This window comes from Hippoglossus hippoglossus, chromosome 10, assembly GCF_009819705.1.
Source record: "Hippoglossus hippoglossus isolate fHipHip1 chromosome 10, fHipHip1.pri, whole genome shotgun sequence".
NCBI classification, from domain to species: Eukaryota; Metazoa; Chordata; class Actinopteri; order Pleuronectiformes; family Pleuronectidae; genus Hippoglossus; species Hippoglossus hippoglossus.
In genome coordinates, this window is record NC_047160.1 from 22,577,421 (window position 1) to 22,599,651 (window position 22,231).

The following is a 22,231-nucleotide window of genomic DNA, read 5'->3' on the forward strand; positions in this document are numbered from 1 at the left end:
TCTACGTAACTTAACCTTAAAAGCCGAACGTGTCGATGGATCTCTCTTCACATATTTTCACATTTTTCCAAGTTCCCGTAGCTACTAGTTTGGTGGCTAACTTTAACTTTACCTGTTTAAAAAAAATACTGCAGCCATGCTTTGAACATGGAGCTGCCATTGTATGAAATGCACTCAGTGACACCTCCTATCCTTTTTTTTTTTAAGAGGCAGAATAAAGGTCAGTGAGAAATGAGAGATACAGTCAATCACCAGAGACCATTCCCCAATCCCCCCCCCCCCTCCAAGAAATTCATACTACCTTCCCTTCAGTTAAAGAAACAACATAATCCTCTGTCTTTCCTGAACCTCCCTCTGCCCTAATAATTCCCGCATAGTTCCTTAATGAGCTTGAGACGGGCCTATGGGAGATTAGCCTGTAACTGTCACTGGAGAACAAGCGTGCTGGTGAGACAACACAGGTGAACAGCGGCGCCGCACAACAACCTGCTATTTCACCGGTTTGACGTATGACCAAACCACCAGCGTCTCTGCTGTAATGTGTCCTGCCTCCGTGTACTTGAGATGTGGTGGTGCCGACTCTACACGGCTGCCTGCTCTGTGCTGTTCACTCCAGCATCCATCAAATCCCTCAGCGGCACAGTGGATTGAAGTATTCCGCTTCATGCCCAGCACAAAATCCCCAAACTATACGAGAAAATGAAGGTGGGATTTAGACAATATAAATTTGAATTTAAATGGATTCGAAACCACCTTGTCATAAAATCCGGCTTTACCTATAAACAGCAGCTGCACTGCCAAAATTCCTTGAGCCGTGCAAGTCGAAGTGATTCTGATCTAATGTTAGCTAAGTACGCCATTATGCGCTCCCTAGCTGGTTATTGCACTTAGAGCAATAAGCAATAACATCCACTCAGAGAGGACTTGGTTAAACGTAGGCAACTTTTGTGTGCTAAAAGTGCCGCGGTAAGAAAACAGCACTGCGTTTATCAAAGCCTGAGTGAACGCTACTGTACTCCAACACAGGGCTAATGAAGAGATATGTCCTCCATTACGGGGCCATATTCCTGCTGCAGCGATTAGAAAACTCTCCAGAGGGGCTCTATCACAGGCTTTCATTGAGTCTGGACCTTTGCAAATCTTCATATCCTGCACAATTTTCATAAATTGAAGTCTAATGAGCACAGTTGACATAACCATGATTTATTGTCTCAGAGGCTTACCAATTTCACCACTGCACTGCAAATTATGAATGTCAAGGGTTTAATCATATTCATATATATCCCCAACAAGGGGAATGTGATGCGTCACGTGAGTGGAAGAGGCCTAAATGTCACTCTCTTTTTATTGTAGGTGCGTTATGATAATACTTGCAAACATGCAGAGCATTAACAAGCTCCCTGAGGTGGCGTGATATTGTTGACGGCGAGCACAGAGCAATATCTTTCCAGGGATCTCTTTGGGACGCACTGCTGCGTGCCGCTATATTACGACTGCTCCATCTTCAAAGGCATAATTACCATAATGACGTTGTTAATGTTATGCGGGTAATTTGTAGTATAGTATTGACACTGTAATTTGGTGATTGATTTTTAATTCTTGCATATGCTGTAGGTAGAGCGGCTCATGTTATTAACTGCTCAACACGGAGAAGTAATCAGAAAAAAGCGGCGATGCGTTCTTTTTATGGCACGTTTTTTTGTTTTACCACCTCAAAAACTATTTTTAGACCCGAGTACATTTCCTCCGTGAGTTATCGGAGGAGTTTTAATTCAGGATTGACAGCGGTGAGATTGAGAGAGAAGCTCTCAGGCTTGAAGTCAACAGAAACCTTAATGATTGACACCTCTACGTCGTCCTCCCAGTCTATGACCGCCCTACAATTGTGACCAGTCAATTTTGGAATTAGTTTCCCCTTTCACCTGCACCGCCTATCAAAGGGAGTGTGTGTGTGTGGGGGGGGGGGGGGGTCCGTGCTCGAGCTCTGGATCTCGATGGATGGCGTACAACAGACCTACAGTGCTCGGCCATTGTGAGAGCAGGGCAAGCATTGATAACAGCCCGAGCACTATTGACATGATAACATTTCAGTCTGCCGGGCCACAGTGGCACTGAGCTGCAATAAATTGAGACGGATGATCAGTCGATGACAATTTCCATAATCGTTATACCTTCCGTAATTCATCAAGGTAATGATACCCGCGTCCCTAATGTCACATTTATTCCATTTTGTGCACAGCGGCAGGCGCAGAGCGAGCGCCCCCCCCCCACCCCCCACCCCACCCCTCTCCAAAAGGATTGATTACACACCAACTGCATTTTGCTCCTGCTTGTGAGTGGAAGAGCAATGTGTTATTTGACCAAAAATAACAATGAAGGGGATGGGAAACGCAATCTAATTCCACTCATTCAACTTCCTCTCTCTCCCCCCCGTGACAGGCGAACATGAGGCCATTACAGTTCGGCTCTAGCACCGTTTTTCGGAACCAGAGAGGGTGGGGGGGGGGGGGGGGACCGATCACTGCTTCCTGGCTCTCAGGAACACATCAAGATACATCATCAGAGCATCTCCTGTCTCCTTTTTGTTTCTGTCCCCCCCCCCCCCCCCCCCCCCCCCCCCCCCCCCCCCCCCCCCCCCCCTCTCGCTCCTGTACTCTCTCCACTCATTAATGGCATAGTTTCTCTTTGACAATTATTCGCCACTATTGGCAAACGGTGGCCGTGTGAGCGAGCGCTGGGATTCAATTACAGACGCAGTCATTCGCGTTTAATTTCCTGGCCCCAGAGATGTTTGAAATGAACGCGGACATGTGTAAAGCGCACCTTGACGGAAAACAACTCCATTCACAGAGGCGGTCGCCCACGGTCGGAGAATTCTGAAAAGATCATTTCAATTCTACACTCCGATGACACATTCAGCCAACTTTTCTCTACCTCTCCGCTCCGAGGCTCTCATTTAGGAAAACACTCCTGAATGTATTATTATAACATTGTGGCTCAACGCCCTCTTTCAGCTGACAAAGTTGCCGCAGTAATTCAAGCTGCCAATAACAGTGAGGCTGTGCTTTCATTCAGAGGCAGGACAAGGCTGCAGCATAAATAATGAACTCAACACCAATGATGTTAGTTTGTATTGAGCCTGTGTGTGAGCCACAATCAAGTGGAAACCACCAAGGCCGACCCGGTGAAATGATTTCAGCGGAGCAGAATAATCTGGTTACATTCATTTACACATTATGAGAAACCTAATTGAAATCAGGGACTTAATCTGAGATTAATTGAGCTTCTGTGGGATGTAAACATCTGGCTCATTTCACTTCCATTTCTCATGACTGGAGCAGAGTTGTACGGGTGAATGTTGATGAGAGGAAGCCACAGGGCAGTTTGCACAGTGACTGATTCTCCTCCATCGGCTCCTCCTTGTTGGTCAGTGTTTCCCTGCATGTTGCCACAGGTGGTTAAAGATCTCATAGCAACAGGTTGGACTCCAGTGTGCAGCATTAACAAAGAAAGGGCTGGAGGATAATTCAGTATTGTGCTATTTTACAAATCACATAATAAACGGTATTAGCTTATGTATTTTGCCATATTGAGGCAGAAAATGGTTAAAGCCCAAACAACACTGGATTATTTTGGTTGATGTGGATATTTGAGTGTTAAAATATAATAATTATATATATATTTTTTGATTTTGTGCACACAAGATATTCAAATATTATAGTCAGGGACTTTAAACTGCATAGAGTTGGTTAAATGTGTTCCCTCAGCCAAGGACATTATGTTTTCTCTCCTGTCCATTGGTTTGTTTGTCAGCAAGACAACTAAAAAAACTACTGGACACATTTCCACCAAACTCGGTGGAATGATGGGACATTGGCCAAGAACAAGCCCATTGAATTTTGCCGTGGAAAGGGACGCATCCAGGAAATATTCTCGCGAGACAGATCATTTTATGGCATTTCAACAATTTCCCAGGGAATAATTCACGTGCCTTGATAAAAACATGCAGGATGATATTTATGAACGTGTGCAATTTGGTGCAGATCCAAATAAAAACCTGGATTCTATTGAATTTAGATCTGGTTTCAGTGGAGGTTTGTCCTGGACTGAGCCATTCTAGTTGATAACGGAAATAAAATAAATTAAAACAGGAAAAATTATACAATGGAAACAATTTTTGAATAACCGTATGTTTGTGATTTCTCTGTTCCCACATCTTGTTACTTGTCAGTTAAGATTTACTGAATGCCATTTCTGACAAACTCATATTTGCTGATCTAAAACTCAGAGCTGATTTATCAGCTGCTTTCTATTATTGATATCTGAAAGATTGTTTAATTATTAATTCCAGTCTTATCACACAGCCTGAAGCGTGTACATTTATTTTCACGATTGATTATTCTCTCCCTGCTTGATCTATAAGACGTCAGAAAAACTTTGAGAAATGACCGATACATTTCCCGACGCCCACGGTGCCATCTTGAAATGTCTTGTTTCAGCCAACGCTGAGTTCACTGACAAGAGTTCACTCCCATGCAAGACAAAGAAAAGCAACAAATCCTTCACAAGTGAAACTGAGAAATGTTTGACATGTTTCGCTGGAAATAGAGAAAAGAAAAAACCCCAGATATAAATGATTAAATGAAAAACAGTTGCTGATTTGTTGTGCAGCATTACGTGCACGGATCACATGCCCCGCACCTCCTCAAAATGCAACTCCACATCAGAGTCCGCATACAGCATGAAAAAATAACAGGCTGGCTGACTTCAGTTCAGTGAAATTATTATTTTTTCCAGCTTTGGTAGACTGTTACGTGACCCATCATCTATTCTCTCCTGCAGCCCGTCTCTATGCACTTACATAAAACTCACTTCTCTTGTACTTTTCTTTTTTTTTCTCACCCATGCAGTCAGGGTTCAAGCAGACTCAAACTAGGATTTGAAAGGAGAGCAGCATTGGAACTTCATTACTTCCAGTGCCTCTGCTTCTGTACGTCTTCTCCAAACTGTGCAGCCATTTTTCTTATGATATTCTCTCTTTGATTAAGTGTAATTCATCATCACAAGAACTTACACTGCAGCGGTTTACCTTGCATTCCCCTATAAACCTGAAAGATTTCACGCCATAACACGCCTGAGAGGTCCTCACCCCTGTAGAAGCCCCCTTTTTTCTTCTTTGGTATTTAGAGTGATCGAGTATTCAGCGTGTGTAGATGTGTGTACCTCCCTCCAAGGTTCAAGCATTCACACCGACGCTTGACTGACATGGTATTGACTCGTCTCTGCAAATCTCAAGACAAACTGTCAATACGAATGTCTCGGGAATGTTGAGCCAACAACAGATTCTGTATCGTGACAGAAGCGTTTTGGGGTTGTTTTTTTTTTTTCCTTTCAGGGAAAATGGTGGTCAGACAGTGCAGGGGCCATTTTACAAGCAGATGACGCATCGACACTCCAATTAAAAAAATAGCAGTGCAACTGGAACTTAAGTTTACTATTAAGAAAAATAATTATCTCAACATCTTTCAAAGATGAGAAGAACTTTCACAGCAGCTTGGCTGAGCACTACAGAGGGCATGAGCAGCGGGGAGTGGATATAATTGAGCTGAAATTGGTCTCCCATGGCAAAGACACTTTGTTCAATCTAATGCTCTGCGATGATTGGACGAGCGGCTCTCTCATTCCTTCTCTTGGAAAGAGGTTGAAAAGAGGCCCGTCTATTAGGTTGCCTACCATCAAATCTTTGATAGAAGACTTAATTCTCGCCTTAAGGGATAACAAGATGTTTTTATCATCTATACACAGACATTAATGCTTTGAATATTATCTGATAAAGACATGTCTACAACAATTCTTTACATATTTATGGGCAGAGCACTATGAATTTTGGTCCAACGTTTAGTCCAAATGCATTTTTCGTGGTGCTCAACAGTTTAAGATACATGCATAGCTAAAAACGTAATTCCTGTTCTGTAGATTCCACATGTGTGCAACATTGACGAAAGCCTAATGTTCTTATGTGAAGCAGAAAATCGAACTTGTTTATATTTTCTGACCTGAACCTGTGTTTGAATAGAATAATCGATTTCTCATGCATCTCTTCTTGGATCAATATTTACATGTGGGAGAGCAGGAAGTGGAGCTTGCAGGGGTTCCTCTGGAGTCTCCAAAGAGACAGAGCAGCGTTTCAAAGAGAGAGGAGATGAAGCAGCTAAATAAAGGTCTTCATCTCCTTCTGTTTTTTTGTTTTCAAGTAGGCAGCATAGGTTTGGCTAACAGACGTGACTGGTAAACCCGAAAATAAGATCCTCTGCAACCTTTCGTACTCGGTTTTTCATCGAGAGTGAAAGGACCAACAGAACTGCATCCAATACAATTTACAGTTGAGCAAATTCCAAGGCCAAGAGCCTGCTAGCCATTTTCAGCCAATGTAATAAAGTTAAATGTTGTCAAAGTCCCAGATGTAATAGTGTCAAATTAAAGCAGAGATTTAAAATGTTATAATCTGGATTTAAAGGCTTGAGAATCCACCCGTTAAACTAATATGCCTCTTTGATAACAAGTAATAATACACAATGACATGTCCTGATACACAGAATACAAGGTATGTGTGTTTAAATCATCACAGTTTGAAGGTAATAAGTTTCAGACGAAGTTATGTCGATGCTTTGTTGCAATAGTCAATAAACCTGGTGATTTAACCAAACAGAAACATTTCTTCAAGGCATTGACATATGGTAAATGGATTGTGTTTATACAGGGCTCTCTGAGTCTTAACAAACACTACAGGTCACATTCACACATTCTCACACACACACACAAACACATTGACTCTACTCACACTCTGACAGCTGAGGTCAATTCAGGGTTCAGGGTCTTTCTTGAGGACACTTCAGCTTGAACACCACTTGACCTGTGCTCATTCATTTCTCCTTTATTAATCGACTCTATCCGAAGATGAGGAATCTGAAGAATTTGTATGACAGCTGGAAGCATGTGCATATCCACAGTTAGATGTTAAACACTGAGGCATTTAACTGCAATTGCAAACCTTGTATGTACAAAAACTTAAATTAAAAATAAATTCTTTACAGACATAATCTATTTACACACTAACAATGGATCAAATTACCATTTGATTGTGAAAAGAGTTTTATCATTGTGATGAACCAATAACTAGTTATTGTCTATTTTGATTCATTCTCACAGTGGTGGTTAAAATCCTTCTTTTTACACAACTTTAACAAACGTCTGCCAGACAATTAGAATCCTTTTTGGCACTGGCACAATGTGGCCAACCCAATTTACACTCTCGTTAACTGTTGATAATCTATAGCGTCTTGTTTAAAGCTGCTCTAAATAACATTTTTACACTCACAATGGATGAAACAACCACGTGTAATGTGAAAAGGGTCGAACGAGGTGAGTGACCAATAACCAGTCATTCCCACACTCTACAGTCCTCATCAGCTCTATGGAGTATTAATGTGTTTCACTGAGCCTTATATCTACAATATAAATAATAACAATCATATGATATTGTTTCTATCAACATTTTACACTAACAACGAATCAAATGTGTAATTTTAAAGTCTAGTTTAATGTATTGATGAACCCAAGAGTAGAATTTTAGCATCTTTCACTGTTGCTGTTTTGATTCACTCTCACAGTTCTTATTAATGTTATTCTCAGCGGCAGAAGGCAGAAGTTTTGTAAAGACCCAGTGTTCAACAGGAACGCAAAGTTAGCGATAAACTGGTGAACTTTGAGGAGCAATTAGCAACTCCCTCGGAGGGCGGTGGTGAACAAAGCAGAGTTAAAAGGAGTCAGTGTTTAACTTTTTATACAAGACATTCTCAGGGGGATGCAACTACAACCGCCATTGTTAAAACGGCTAAGTTACTTGTTTGCCAAATGGAGTTTATAAAAAATACATCACTCGTGTTTCCAGCTTCTTGTGCTGCCCCCTAGTGGCCCCCAAAAACAAAAGAAAAGTCCAATTTCGAGTTAAGAAAGATTGAGAATCATGAGAATAAAAGAGGTTTGTTCCCTGTTTTGACACGAAATGTTCAATCACAGACTCGAAGGGATTAAATACTTTTTGCAGATGTTTAAAGGTTTTGCTCCGTGTGATGTCGAACACAGAGCAGCAAGAAGAGACGATCAAACAGTGGAAACAAAAGTGCCAACTATGCTGCTGAGTCTGTCGCTCCACTGACTGACATTTCTCATGATAAATTCATGGCGGTGACAAGGCTGAGTGACTCTCAGGGCATGGGTTAATTTGTCAGGAGGCCAACGGAGCTATGAGTGGTGACACAATGACAAAGCAGAATGTCACCCCTCCGTTGTGGTATAGAGAGAGAGAGAGAGAGAGAGAGAGAGAGAGAGAGAGAGAGAGAGAGAGACGGAGAAATAGGCCGCGAAGTGGCTGATTCTTTAGGACGCATGATACCAGAGATATGCCGTGCTCACCTAGCCATGTCTTAAACAGCGGGAGTTCAGGTTCATCTAAATCTACTTTAGGCTGAAGCTCATTGTCGATGTCCTCTGATCGATGACATTTCGGGTTTGTGTGTGATACCGTGTGTGTAGCAGCAGGGAAGCGAGTGCCACAGTTTGACAAATTTAAAGCAGCACTGAGAATGAAGGAAGTTACTAACTGTACGTTATTTACTTATATAACGTATAATTCTGAGGCACCTGCAAGATGAGCTGGATGTTTCTCTGTTGTGCAACTTTGGCAAATATTGTACTTTTTTACCCCACAGAATATATCTGACATATGTATGACAGATATTATCCATTATTATTAGCTGAATTAGTTGAAGCCAGTTGAGTTTTCTGTCTTTCTTTGCTGAAGTTCAGTTTTCTACTTGATGATTCTATGCTTTTTGCCGTAGACTATATATAAAAATGGACTGCATCACAGCTGTACCCAAAAGTGAAGCCACAGCTACAGGTCATAAATCCCACATCCTCCATGTTAGTGGATGGGACATGGGCCAGACTAGTACATGTTAAATACATTTCAAGTAGTTCTTATCATACTGATGTATGTTCAAGTGCTCATTTTACAACTGAGTTTTAATATGTGACAACGCTATGAAAACAGGATGGAACATCCTGACCGACAGCTCAGACTGACTAGCGATTGGTTGTGTTTATCTATTGGCTGGACCTCAATACCACGGCTCCACCCCCCAATTGTAACTGCACAGACTCTGGCCCCATTGACATCGTTGCCACAAAATGGCAGCGTTCGTATCCGTGGTATTTTGGCCTCTGGACAGTCGGAATTAGTGGAGACACGTTGACCATCTTTAATTAATGGCTTTTACATAAGTGACATTTTTAATGCAGCCCTTAAACTTCACACAGTGTTATTGATACTTCTGCTTAAATACTTTTTGATGGATGATGAATAATGTGAAAACTTCCTACAACATTATTTACGTATATCTCTACTAGAATATCTGAATAAAACTGGCTCCGTTTAGATGGATGATTAGTAAAAAACAAAAAGAGACACCTCACAGCTGCAGCCAAATATTTGGAAATATTGATGTATGACTCGGGGATGACTAGCTGGAAGTACTTATGCATTTATAATCACATCATAATGCAGCACTCTAACCTTTTCAAACGACTTGTTTCTATCTAAATAAATTCATGTAGACAAACATATGTAACATTGCCTCCCCTGCACGGTCAAAGGTGCTTGAGCTTCATTAACTCGACTGCAATAATCATCATGATACATTGACCACGAGCATCTATGCTAATGGTTTCAAACATGACCTGTGCTCTTAATTAATGATGTCATTAGTTAAGCCTATTCATGTAAGTTTCAATTAGCGTCAATGTATTTGTCTTTTACCTGTGAGGCAGTGAAATGAGCTGCAGAGAACTCCTGGAGAGTAAGCTCATGTAATCACACTCTCCACTAAAAGTACGAGGAAATAACTATACTTTCCCTTGGCTCTTTTTTCTTTTTTACTTAAAAAACAATTTTCCACCTATTTAGTTGCTTGGCAACCAGAAGCGGACTTCACATACTACACAACGTTCCTTGTACCTGATGAGCTGTTTGTTACCAGTGACCCTCTGACAGGCAAATAGCACTTGAGCAGGCGGAAGAGTGAAATGGTTTAAATGGTGTGATTGTTACATACGTGTCGTTGGCTTGTTTCAGCTCCATTAGACAAACCACGAGGCAAAGGCTACGACGGGAAAAAAATTACATCAAGAGACTTTTCACAATCCATAAAGCTGAGGATGGCAGTGTCATGGGGTTCACTTCACCGAGATGGATGAGTGCTCAACCTACTCATCTTGGCCAAAAATAGGCTTTGTAAATTACTGAAGTGGACCAGGTCTCCTGCTTGCACTCAATTAACCACCCCCAGCTGCAGCCACAGACATCAGGTTGCTGCCGTCTTGTACAAGCTGCCCTCCTACCGCTGCCCCATGCTCCCGCCACCATATGTCAGGTGTTTGCACCGCTCGCCATACCGGACCGCTGTACCTCCACTTCCAAGGTAAGAGCACACGAGGGCTTTATCCAAACTGCAGTCCGAATGCGAAACAGCTTTTGAGAGAAATGTGTTGGAATAACGGCAGTGGTCTCCAGGCCTTTATGGGTAGATATAGTAAAACCTCCTCACCACACTGGTAACAGAGGCTCAGTACTATATTTGTGCATTTCACTAATATAGTAAGACATATAGTAAGTTCTGCATGGGCCGCAACTTTGTAATTGATAACGTGTTTTCCTCTGACATCATATTGTTGTTTTTCCGTCTTTCTAGTCCAGAAACTCAAGTGCCAGACCTTGGTTAAACTTTCAGACTTCCTTCTTACTTCTTGAGTTAGTTTGTCCGTTTTAAACAGACAGATGACATTGAAACAAAATGTCAGATATGCAATGGGACATACCATAGTGAATGGACTTGCTGTAATAATGTCAAACATGCAATCAAATAAAACTAGAATGGCATTCAATAAAGTGCAAACCTCCAATCAAGGCCCAACCTGCCGACATACCTGTGTAGTTCTTACAAAGTTAAAAGGAAAAAGGAGGAAGCTTTACAATCTGCACTAAATGGTACACACTTAGAGAAATGCCCTTGGAATCTAAAAGGAGAAATATAAGGCTCACTTTTAAGATTTTACATTAAATTTGTGTTATTACTTGAAAAGGTTAAAATGCTCTTATGTACAGTAGATTGCTGCAGTTCTTCTTTTCAGCCTCTTACGGAAACGCTTGGTCTCTTTAAGACTCCTCATGATAAAGCCCAGTCTGTGAAATGTCGGCCTGTTGGTTTTGTTAGTAGCCATGCATGATGCCAACGTTGGGTTTCACATCCCAATGATGCAGGAGTATCGGCCGAGCCACTGACAAGGCGTCTGAGGAGATTCAGGAGCAGTGAGTTCAATGGAGCTTTTAACTTTGCAGACCTTTTTACAAACACATAAAACCTATACAACACGCTATGAAAGAAACCCTGACAGAAGCATAATAGGTATCCTTTAAGGAACGCAATGAAAAAGACCTGGAATCCATCTCTTTCACTGGATCACTAAAATATAACGTGTTCATGCCCCGTGCCCTTAAAGCGATTTCGGCGATGCTTTTGCATAATCCTCAAACTAAGATAGAGATACAGGTGAAAACATAAACTCCTTAGAAGAGGATATTTTAAAGAAAGGGGCTCAGGACAACAGCTAAGGTCGAACACCTTGTTCAGGGAAACAAAGTCTGAATGAATAAAAGCTTTAAAAGGTTATATTTAGCGATGAAGTGCCCATTAAATAACCTCTATCATGGTTGCATTGTACTAATAACGACCAGAGGCAGAATAGCGGCATTTTCTTCTGCACCGAATCCCACTGATCTATCCTCAGTTCAAACGGTTGTGCAGCCACATGCAAGTCACTGTGTCCTCACCAGGGAATTGAAGAGCAGAGTGAATGTGTGATGATTAGGATGGAAAGGAAACAATGGAAGTAACAACCTCCTTCTCGGTTTCCATGGCAAGAATGGAACCCAAGGTGGCTTCAGACTCAGATTAATCTACGATTCTTCATGATTTCCTGAAAACCTCGCAGTAAATCAACGTATCATTTTCAGCCTGTTTCGAATCATTACTTATCAAAGGAAGCCTAGAGGCTGAACAATTATCATTAGTTCAAAAATAAGGAAGGGATCCGCAGAACAATTAGACGTGATAAAATATCGTTTGATTAGATTACGTGAGGTTTCATGTCGTGTTAATCATCCTCGCATCCCGAGGACCCAGTCATCCTCTGGTCCCCTCAAGAGTCCCGACCCCTAAATGACACAGCTACTCAAATTCTGCCCAGAGCTCGTGGCAGTGTTGGAACCACCTGTACATGTTGATGCATAGAAACAAATGGGGAAGAGGAAACAGATTCTATTCCAAACAGCATCCTGGAATTTATTCTGGAATATTTTGGGCTTTGCTCTGCATATCTACCTCCAGCAAGGAGGTTATGCTTTCATTGGCATTTGCTTGTTAGTAAAAACTGGAGAAGGGATTATCACGGAACACGGTAGAAGGATGCGGTACAGGTCAGGAAAGAACCCAATCATTTCTGGTGCTGATCCGGATCTGGTGGCGGATCCAGGGATTTAGTTTTTCAACATTTTCATTGATTTCTCAGAGAATAACCTCAAAGATCTGGATGAAAACTGGATGTAGAGTTTAAATGTGGTTATAAAAGGAGGCTGTGGAGCCTTGGCGGAGGTTTGCTCTCTACTGAGTGCCCTTCTAGTTATTATTGGTTTTTCTACCTGTGAATTAGAAACTACCATGACTGTGTGATGGATCAAACAAGATGCTTCTCTGCTGCTTCACAGGTGAGGGGTTGTCTCAAGGTTGTTTAAAAAAAATTTAATGAGCGAGACGAGGAGGAAAAGAGAAGTTAGAGTCTCAGAGAAGTGGAATTGATGAGCTGCTGGTTTTGACAGTGAACCTACAACAAAACATTATTTACAAATCAATGAGAATCACCTGTTTTTCACCCTGAGCTGCTGTGAATACATAAAAGATGGGATGTTTTCCAAAAGCATTCAAATTCTGAGGGACACCTAATGTAGCCTCAGCTCACATCTCACTCTTTCAAGCCTATAATCGAGTTAGCACGGAGTTAATCACATTATCACGTGTTCCCTTTTAAATGGTAAATTCACGTGCCAGGCTGCTGTTGCATAGGTGCGTAACATATACAGTATGTGCTTCCTATTTCTTACTCAACTTAAAAAAAGCTAAACATGAAAACCTTTTCAATCCGCACCCTCCTCCTACACATGCTCACGCATTGATTATCATTGTATAGGGGTTTTTTTTGCATTCTGCATGCCAGCCACATAGCAGATGAGAGGAGGGGAGCATTAAGGGGCTTGGCGACTGTGGGACCCCCTGCCGAGATGAGAGGGGAGGTAAGAGCCAAGGAGAGGGGAGTGTGGAGAAGGCTAGCCAATCGGCTGTGCGCTGGGAATAGGACCAATCATGGCGACGGCTCGGGGCTCTGTTGCTCCCTCTCTCTCTGTAAATTTCCCTTTTTCGTTACATCTCTGTCTTATTTACTTCTCTATTCTTAATCGCTTTCCCTCTCGCTAACTTTCAGCCCCGTCCTTATCGCCGCTGTCGGCCTCATGAATCATGTGATCAGGCCTCGCACACACACACCTCTTTTAATCTCACTCCAACCTCTGCACCCCTGAGCACACCCCTCCGATTCCCCCTGTCAACCCCACCTTGGGGTTTTCCCTCCCTGCTCCGCCAAACTCTTTCCTCCCCCCTGGTTTCTTATTCACCAGCCACCCTGCTTTACACAGTCCACCCCTCTTTGTCAGATTATTATTCTGTCTGCAGTCACTAAGGAGATGCACACACCATCCATCACAATGTACAAATTCTCTGTGCGCGGATTCGGTCGGGTCCTAATTAAAAAGCCTTTCCACTCGTTTTCTTGAGAGATAATTAGACTTTCATCTCACCAGGATGCCACATCCATAGATCCATTCTCTTCTTCCAGGAAGCTTATAGGAGAAAAATAAATCCAAGGGTCTTTAACCACTTGCCTTTGGGGCACCAGTCAATAATTAAAGATATCGTTTGTAACAAAAAAGTCCTTGAGTTAAAAAAAAAGAGAAAGAGAAAAGGACTAATATCTTCAATTCTTAAAGGAAATTGGTTAAACCGAACAGGGAATATGGGAACGTTTCTTTTAAGTAAAGGTCAGTGTTACGTTTTGCATAAGGCCTCGAATAAGAGCCCTCTTGAGTTTAACTCATTGTTTTCTTTTAAAGTAACAACCCTGGTGCAGTGGTCCATTTATAGTTGGACCACTGCAGTGCCTGGGTGTAACTGTGATGTGCGCTGGGAGGCCGCGGAGCGTTGGGCCTGATATGAGACAGCTGGAAGGGTTGAATTATTGAAGAGCACGGACCAGCTCGGAAACACGGGCCATGTCCTCCCAGCTGCTCCGTGTGCTGAAGCCGACACTTCAGCAGTCGTCAGACGTGTGCAGTTAACGGGGTCCATCTGTTATTGAGGCATAATGAACACAGTCAGAACCCGCGGAGGAATGAATCACTGCCACATTATTAGCGCAGGAAAATAGCAATAATTGTGCCATCCATACAGTCGCAACGGTAATAATTATGACATTTTCTGATTATAATGATGATTAGGAGGCAAACGACGGCAGTGGAGACGATGATGATGATGATGATGATGATGATGATAATGAAGATGATGTGTGTCTGCCATGATGATGACGGCGCACAAAGCCACAGGATGGAAGAAAATCAACATGGTGACAATATTCACATTTATGTTCATTATGCATGCATGAAGCAAAAAGGGATTTGCATATCGGCACTGGACGGAGGGACCTGGAGGACGGGAGAAAAATAACAAAACATTAAAACCATGGCGGATGTAATTGTTGACAGCTTCATGTAAACACCTGCCAAATTGAAAAGCCATCATTCTAATGTAGAACAGGCCGGTGATGAAAGGCATGCAGAGTGTAACCTCCAAAATCAATAACCAGCCTGCCTTTCATTACATAAGTGAAATTTGTATTCATCTCAGAGATATATATTTATCCCACTTATACCCTTGGCTCAGGAGCAAATTCATTTAGTAATGATTACCTGACTCAGGTAAAACCAATTTCCATTCACTTGTTACCCCCAAGTCGGTGACAAGGGCACAGCCGGGGTCACTTTTCAGCAGTTTTTCGGTTGCAGGCGCACCATCAGCACTTGGTGCCATGAAGCGCGCGCGCGTGTGTGTGTGTGTGTGTGTGTGTGTGTGTGTGTGTGTGTGTGTGTGTGTGTGTGTGTGTGTGTGTGCGTGTGTGTGTGTCGGTCGGCCGTCCATTTGCTACAACACTGTCAAAGAAGGTGCGTTGCAATGACACGAACTGAGGTAGTGCATCTGGGCTTCAGTGCTGGAGCCTAGTTTGAAGGCTGTCAGCGAGGCTGCGTGGGCGTTGAGCCGCCTCACTCCCATCGTGAACCGCGGATAAAAATACTCAAACGACTCATAGATGGTGAGGGGGGGGGGGGGGGGTGTGGTGCCCCGCACATGCAGAATAAGCTAAGCTAGGCGGTAAGGAGAGAAATCTTTCTCTTAAAAGAGTGTACGCTGCTTCATTGAAGAATACACGTCACTTCTTTCCACAGGCAGGAAAGAAGTGGAGTTATTTCTGTAGACATGAAACACTTTAGCCCAAAGGTAGACACTGTCACTGCAGCATACCTAACAAGGAGCCTCCGCGCGTGTGTCTGTAGGTCGGAGAGAAGTAAACAACTTGAGATGAACTCACGTCCTGCGAGGAATCACGATTGTTCTGTGGTTTGTACGACGCTCTGCCGAAGGCGAAACCATCAAACCCATTTCTGAAAAAACAATCGGAAGTGGTGGTAAATTCTGAAGCGCAGCTGATTTATCTGTTGGCTGATAAAGAATTGCTGATATGACATTCGTCTCTGCATTTATGTTTGTTAATGTGAACACTTTGCATTTACGTTTAATAAAAATGTTTCTATTCTTTTCTTTCAAGTTCTATATATATATTTGGTTTTCTTTTTATTCATCATTGTAAAGTTTATGGTTTAACTATAAAATATCAAGTCTTACCTAACAACAGCTTAGGATAACATCAATATCGGCCAATATATTGGTAACAAATATTTTTTAATCCCTAATATTGGTATCTTCATTTAAGATGTAAGTGCACTGTTTTCACTAACTAACCAATTTTTTTTATTTAACACCCACTTCTTACAGATTATTCCACTGCATCAGAACTAGTTTAAGGTTTCTGACTGATTTTAATCCATTCTATTTTACATTTACTTCAATGTTTAGGGTAATTTTCATGCAACATAACTCAGCCTCTGCTTCAGCTGGTGGACAGTGAGCCCGACGTTATCCTGGAAGATCCCTTGATGAACTTGAGGCTGAGTGTTTTTCCGAAGTCAGAGTGAAGCTCGAACCGACACTTTCCATCTCGTTCCATTGATTGGACTCCAGGTTTGCTAATTCCTGCCTCCAATTAGGTTACGTTGATGTCATTAGCCGAGGGGCTCACATACTTTCTCCCACCTGCACTGTGAATAACAGCTTTAATTACGGACGGGAACAATACAGTGATCTGTGAGTTAAAATAGATTTTGTTCATAATTGTAATTTAGATGAAAGTATGACACACTATTGAGACACATCTATTAATGAACACAGATAATTACGAAGGGTTCATTTACTTTTTTAAATAAATGTTGGGGCAAATTAGTCTATGTTAGTTTTTTAATAATCAAACAATATTATATAAAATATATAAGAAATTGGATCTTAGTGGCATTGGTTGGTTTGGTTTGTTGAGATCTCATTTATTCTAGCAGTTGTAAAACAGAAGATAAGTTAAACAACTTATTGGTAGATGACTTCTCTGCTCTATTAATAATCTAAAGCACTGTATTCGATTCTTTAAAAATTTAATCAACGTCAGATGTTCATTAGCAAACAGATTCTATGTGACTTTTTATTTTCCTAAAACAAATCAAAGCTCAATAAAAGGTAAAACAACAGAAGACTGTGGCCGACGGACACGGTGCCAAACCCTGGAAATTCAGAGGTTGGCGAGTTTACTCCCAGTTCATCCAAACATATTCTCAAGCCGGTCCAAAAAGAAGAGAAATGGGCCGAGGGCAAAACACATTTTAATAAAGATTCCGGTGGTTTTATTTCAACTAAGGCACTGATTTTATGGCGGAGAGAGAAACATTTGTCCGTATTCAGCTGGAGTCGATGTATAAAAGGCTTAATGAAATGTATTTAACTCCTCGGGCTTATCAAGATAAAAAACAGTTACCAGCTGCTCCCCACAAGGCAACATTTGGAATTTCACAGATCATAAGGTTTGCTTGCAGTTTCATTTACACAGCCACTCAATTTGTTTCTCTCCATTACAAAACCACGGAGATAAGTGTCGCTGATGCCATCAGCAGTCATTTTGTCCGTAGTGTGGCTGTACCGACAGTGCATCACACGTTTTGTCTCAAAGTTCACGTAGTTACCGTCTGAATGAACGGTTCCCTGGGCCGCGAGCAGCGCTGACCGCTATTAATAAGAGCTGCTGTGCACCCCGCAGTGTCCAAATTAAACATTTGCCGATCTCGAGGTGAGGGCATGCATGTGCTTCTACTTTACATCTCCTTCCACGTGCAATTACTGGAGATCTGGTCCCTGATAAATTAAGTGTTTACACGAGTGAACCAAAAAACGTTCATCCTCTGAGATGTTGCTCCTTCTATAGGATGATCTCATCAGTAGAAGTAGCTCAGCATCCGCGTCCTTGATCTCCCTCAAATAACTTTACCTTCCACGCTTTGACTCAATTTCTTTGGTTTATATTTGTGGAAATCGTTTGAAGCGCATATTGTTTACATGTCAACTGAAAGCAGGAACACCCCCCCCCCCCTCCCCGTGTAACTACCTATGGCCATGGTAGTGGTTCTCACCAATTTAGTTTGTCTCTAATTAGCTGCTGTGAGCATCTGACAAGAACAACAACATCTTTGTTGCACTGCGGGGGGTAGCGGGGGGTCAAACAGCGCCGAGCTGGAGGCAAGACAACAGGAACACTCGCAGGCTTAACGGCTAAATTTAACTTTACCGCTAAATCCGTGCAAATCTAGCGAGGACTCTAGTTGAATGGTGACACGTTCGCGATAATCAACATGCACCTAACAGGAAAAACCAGCAGCCTGTTGCCAAGTCAGACGTGCGTCTTACCTAACGAGGATTTGTTATGGATAATGATACTTGGAGACAATTTTGGATGTGGAACACTGTGGTGCGTAAGGCGCATTAGCCTTTTGCTTTTGATTCCTGTCCTGCTTTAGGGAGAGATGTTCAAAGCTCTTCCACAGCAAAACGCCGCCCGCTTTCAAAGACCCCCTGCTGCCTGTGTCAGAGCACCAGCTCTCTCTGTACTCCATAAATTAAAGTTATCCCAAATGTCTTGTGGCATAAATGGAGGCTTCAATCCTCTGCACGCATTAATTAGGACCATAACACAACCTTGACGTCTCCTCATAAACAGCAAGTGGCTTTCGGTGTCCTTTCCCCCCCAAAGAGTGTCAGCTTTGGTTGATCTATAAAAGAACACGTTGGAAACAGGAGCCGCTCTGCTGGTTCTGGGTCAGTTGTTAAAAAGCAGTTACACTACACGTCACCACCCATTGTTGTTTACAATCGCCGTCATTCAGCTCACAATTAACACTAATTACGTGTCGTAAAGAAAGAAGCTGCACAGAGACTTTTCCAAAAAAATCCCTTTGAGACAATTTCAGTTTTTGGTGATGTGCAGAGTTGCTAAAACTTGCCGCTCATATATTTATGATTACAAAAAGGCTTTATTAAAGAGAATATTGATGAAAATACTGCCCCCTGGGAGTATATATTATTGCATATTCCCAGTACAGAAACCTCAGAGGTAAGAGCATTGATTACATTTTCCTGTCTTCTCTTGCCCTAATTAAAGATCTAAGGGATAGCCCCTCGTGGGAGGACTAACTCGACTGTTTCATCTGTTCGCCACGTCACCACGGTTCATGCCTCCTCTTTTTTTTTCTACCTATACCCACGTATGCTTAAGCTCTATTGTGTAACTGTACTCACTGTGCTTTGACCAGGGAGACTTTCTACACGTGGCAGGTTGATGGGAAGAACACTCCCACCATGTACTAATGAGAATAAAGCACACACGGGGATTTAAACATGTGTGAATTTTCAGCCTCAGCATGACATTATGCATTATTTCATCTGTGTGAATGGGTGAGACTCATTTAGGCTCAGGAGCAACAGAGAAAGTCAGAGGTAGAGAATTATCACAGCTTCTTCCCCTCCCATTCAAAAACCCCATACTGCACGACAATAAAAAAACGACGGGGGAGGCATCAATGTGAGTCCATTCCATTGATTCAGCGACATGTGCCAATCAAAATGCCACCAATGACAACTCTGATGATGACGGAGCGTCGAGTTAACACGCTTCATTATGCTTCCTCATTATCTGGAGTGATGCACGCCGGCGAGTTTCGACAAATGGACCTCTTGCCTTCACAACAGCTTCATTTGAATGTGAATCAATAATTCTCTCTCCGACCTGAAAGAAAAAAACGATCAAAACAGGGGACTACAATACTCTCGGCACTCCAGGAGACCTTTTCTTATCCTGGGCAAGAAATTGGCCTTAAATTGAATTTGAAAATCAACATGGTTTAAAAAAAAAAAAAAAAATCTTTACTAAGCAAATGAGCATCCATTGTCTTGAGGTACCTGGAGTCAGCGGGGAGAGGAGAGGTGTCCGGCGCTGATTGGAAGCTCCGTTGCCAACAAAACAATTCAATTGTGCAGCTCAGATTAGCTGTTTGTCTCAATCGTCCAAATAATTCCTCCCACATTGATTCTAATTACCTTCAATTGAACCGCTTGTGTTCTAGGAAGCAGTGGTAACAGTGGTCAGTGCTCAGCAGATCCTGAGGCTGATTGTATTCCATTCAACATCCAGAGTGTTGTGGTTTTAAAACACCGCCGCAGAGTGAAAATGTACTTGTAAGACATGACATTCGAGCCAGAATGTTATTCCTGCCAAAATATCTCAATAAGGTCGAGAGGTTTGTGTTTGTTGAACACAGCAACAACTATGTTTTTTCTTCTTCATTTATCTGAGTAATAAATGGGATCTGACTGATATCTACAAACAACTACTTTATAAAATCTGAAATATTCACATCACACACTAAATCAATGACAGCTTGTTGAACTCGAACTGAAAACGTTATGGACCAGAAACAAACTGACAACATTTGGAAACTTAACTCTTTGGTCAGGAACAATAACTTCCTGAGGTTTCTGCTGATTCCAGGTAACAAACCCATGTTTCATGAGTTCTTTCATAAATCAAACAGTAATCGTATAAAAAAGTGAGAAAAGCTGCAGTCCTCAAATTGGAGAAACTCAAATATACTGTTGGTTGTTTAATCATCAAATGAGTAGAAACTGAAATCATTAAATTTAAACCAAATAATTGACTTTAATTAACTGATGTTTGTTTTGACACTTAACAAATTTTAATTCTTAAGAGTCCTCCGTTGTTTTGGCTGCTTTCACATGGTTTTAATTTAGTTTTAATGACATTGAAAAACGTTTTTATGTGACCAGACTATTAATTTATTTGACATAGTATTTAAAATTGCACCCAAACACACACAAGATGCACGATTTGATCGCTCTGCCGTGATTGCAGACTCCAGAGGGTTGAATGCATTTGACACTCAAGCGATTTCTCTCCCAAAAGAGAAACGATACGACCAAAACAGCTTCACCCCCGCAGGTCCAGCCCTTCAGGACGGGTCAGGAACTCACTCCTTCACAGAACCCGAGTCTCCATAACCTCGTCTGCACTCGTCTCCGTCGATCTGCGTTACAAAGCCCGCGTTGACACATGCATTCCTCTATTGTGGAATTTCGAGTCTAAGTTGTCAAGAGTCTTGACAAATTGCTTCATAACCAGCCAGTCAAAGAAGCAGCTGTTGTCATAGCTGGTAGACATCAGCATGAACTGCAGAGAGAGAGCTTCTTCTGCTGTTCGCAACTGTCCACACACACACTGTGCGGCGTGCCAGCAGCCTTCCTGTTCAATTATTATCACTAACTCCGCGCTGTCATATGTTCAGAGGGGTCAGGATACAAAACTCCATCAGAAAAACTCTGTCAGGCTGGATAATAATTTACATTTCAAAATCTTTTTCCTCATCTAAACTCACTCAGTTGCATGTACACTACTCGCTTCCAGATCACGGCTTGTCAAAATAAAGGTCCTATCACTCCAAGTGATGTGTTTTTTTTCCATTCCTCATAATTTCTACAGTTGAATTGCAGCCAGTAGGAGGGAAAAACAAAGATGAGCGGATGCATTAGCCGTGCCACTCTCTGGTGATGCATGGCATGAGCAGCAATCTTCATTTTGTTTGGGCTTTTATATTTAATATTGAACACATTCATCTGAAACACCGTGCAGCCTGAACACAGGCATATCATTTTTAGTAGTCAGGTACATACAGTAAAGAAATACTTCCCTGACGTTTACAGTGTATGTGAATGGACCTTGAAGTAGAATAAAGCATTAAACTATAGAGGACATGGATTAGATGGTTTAAGACTCCAGAAAATTAACACATTTTCCAGCATTAATTTCCTCCATGCAAGTTATTTACAAACCCACTGACGGTCATTAGTTTACCAGCTGAATGAAGTTCACATCTCAAAAGGCTCTCGTGATGGAAACAGATGGATTTCCAATAACCTTCGGCTTCTTTACACACTTTTCTGTCAAGAGCGGGAACGTTGCGTAATCTCAGGTGTTGAGTTTGTAACATAACACCTTGAATTAAAAGGTTATTCTGTCCAGTGCAGTATGAAAAACATGACAGGTAACATTAACACCTTATTTATACCAATAAAAAGCTTTCACACCATAGACTGTATATGAAGATGAAGGATGCGTCTCCACTTCTTCCCACTATCCAGAAATGAAGGCAAAATATCCCAGATACAAGCGACACCATCTTGTGGGTCATTGCAGTAGTAAACGAGGGATGGAGCTGTGGTATCGAGTCTCA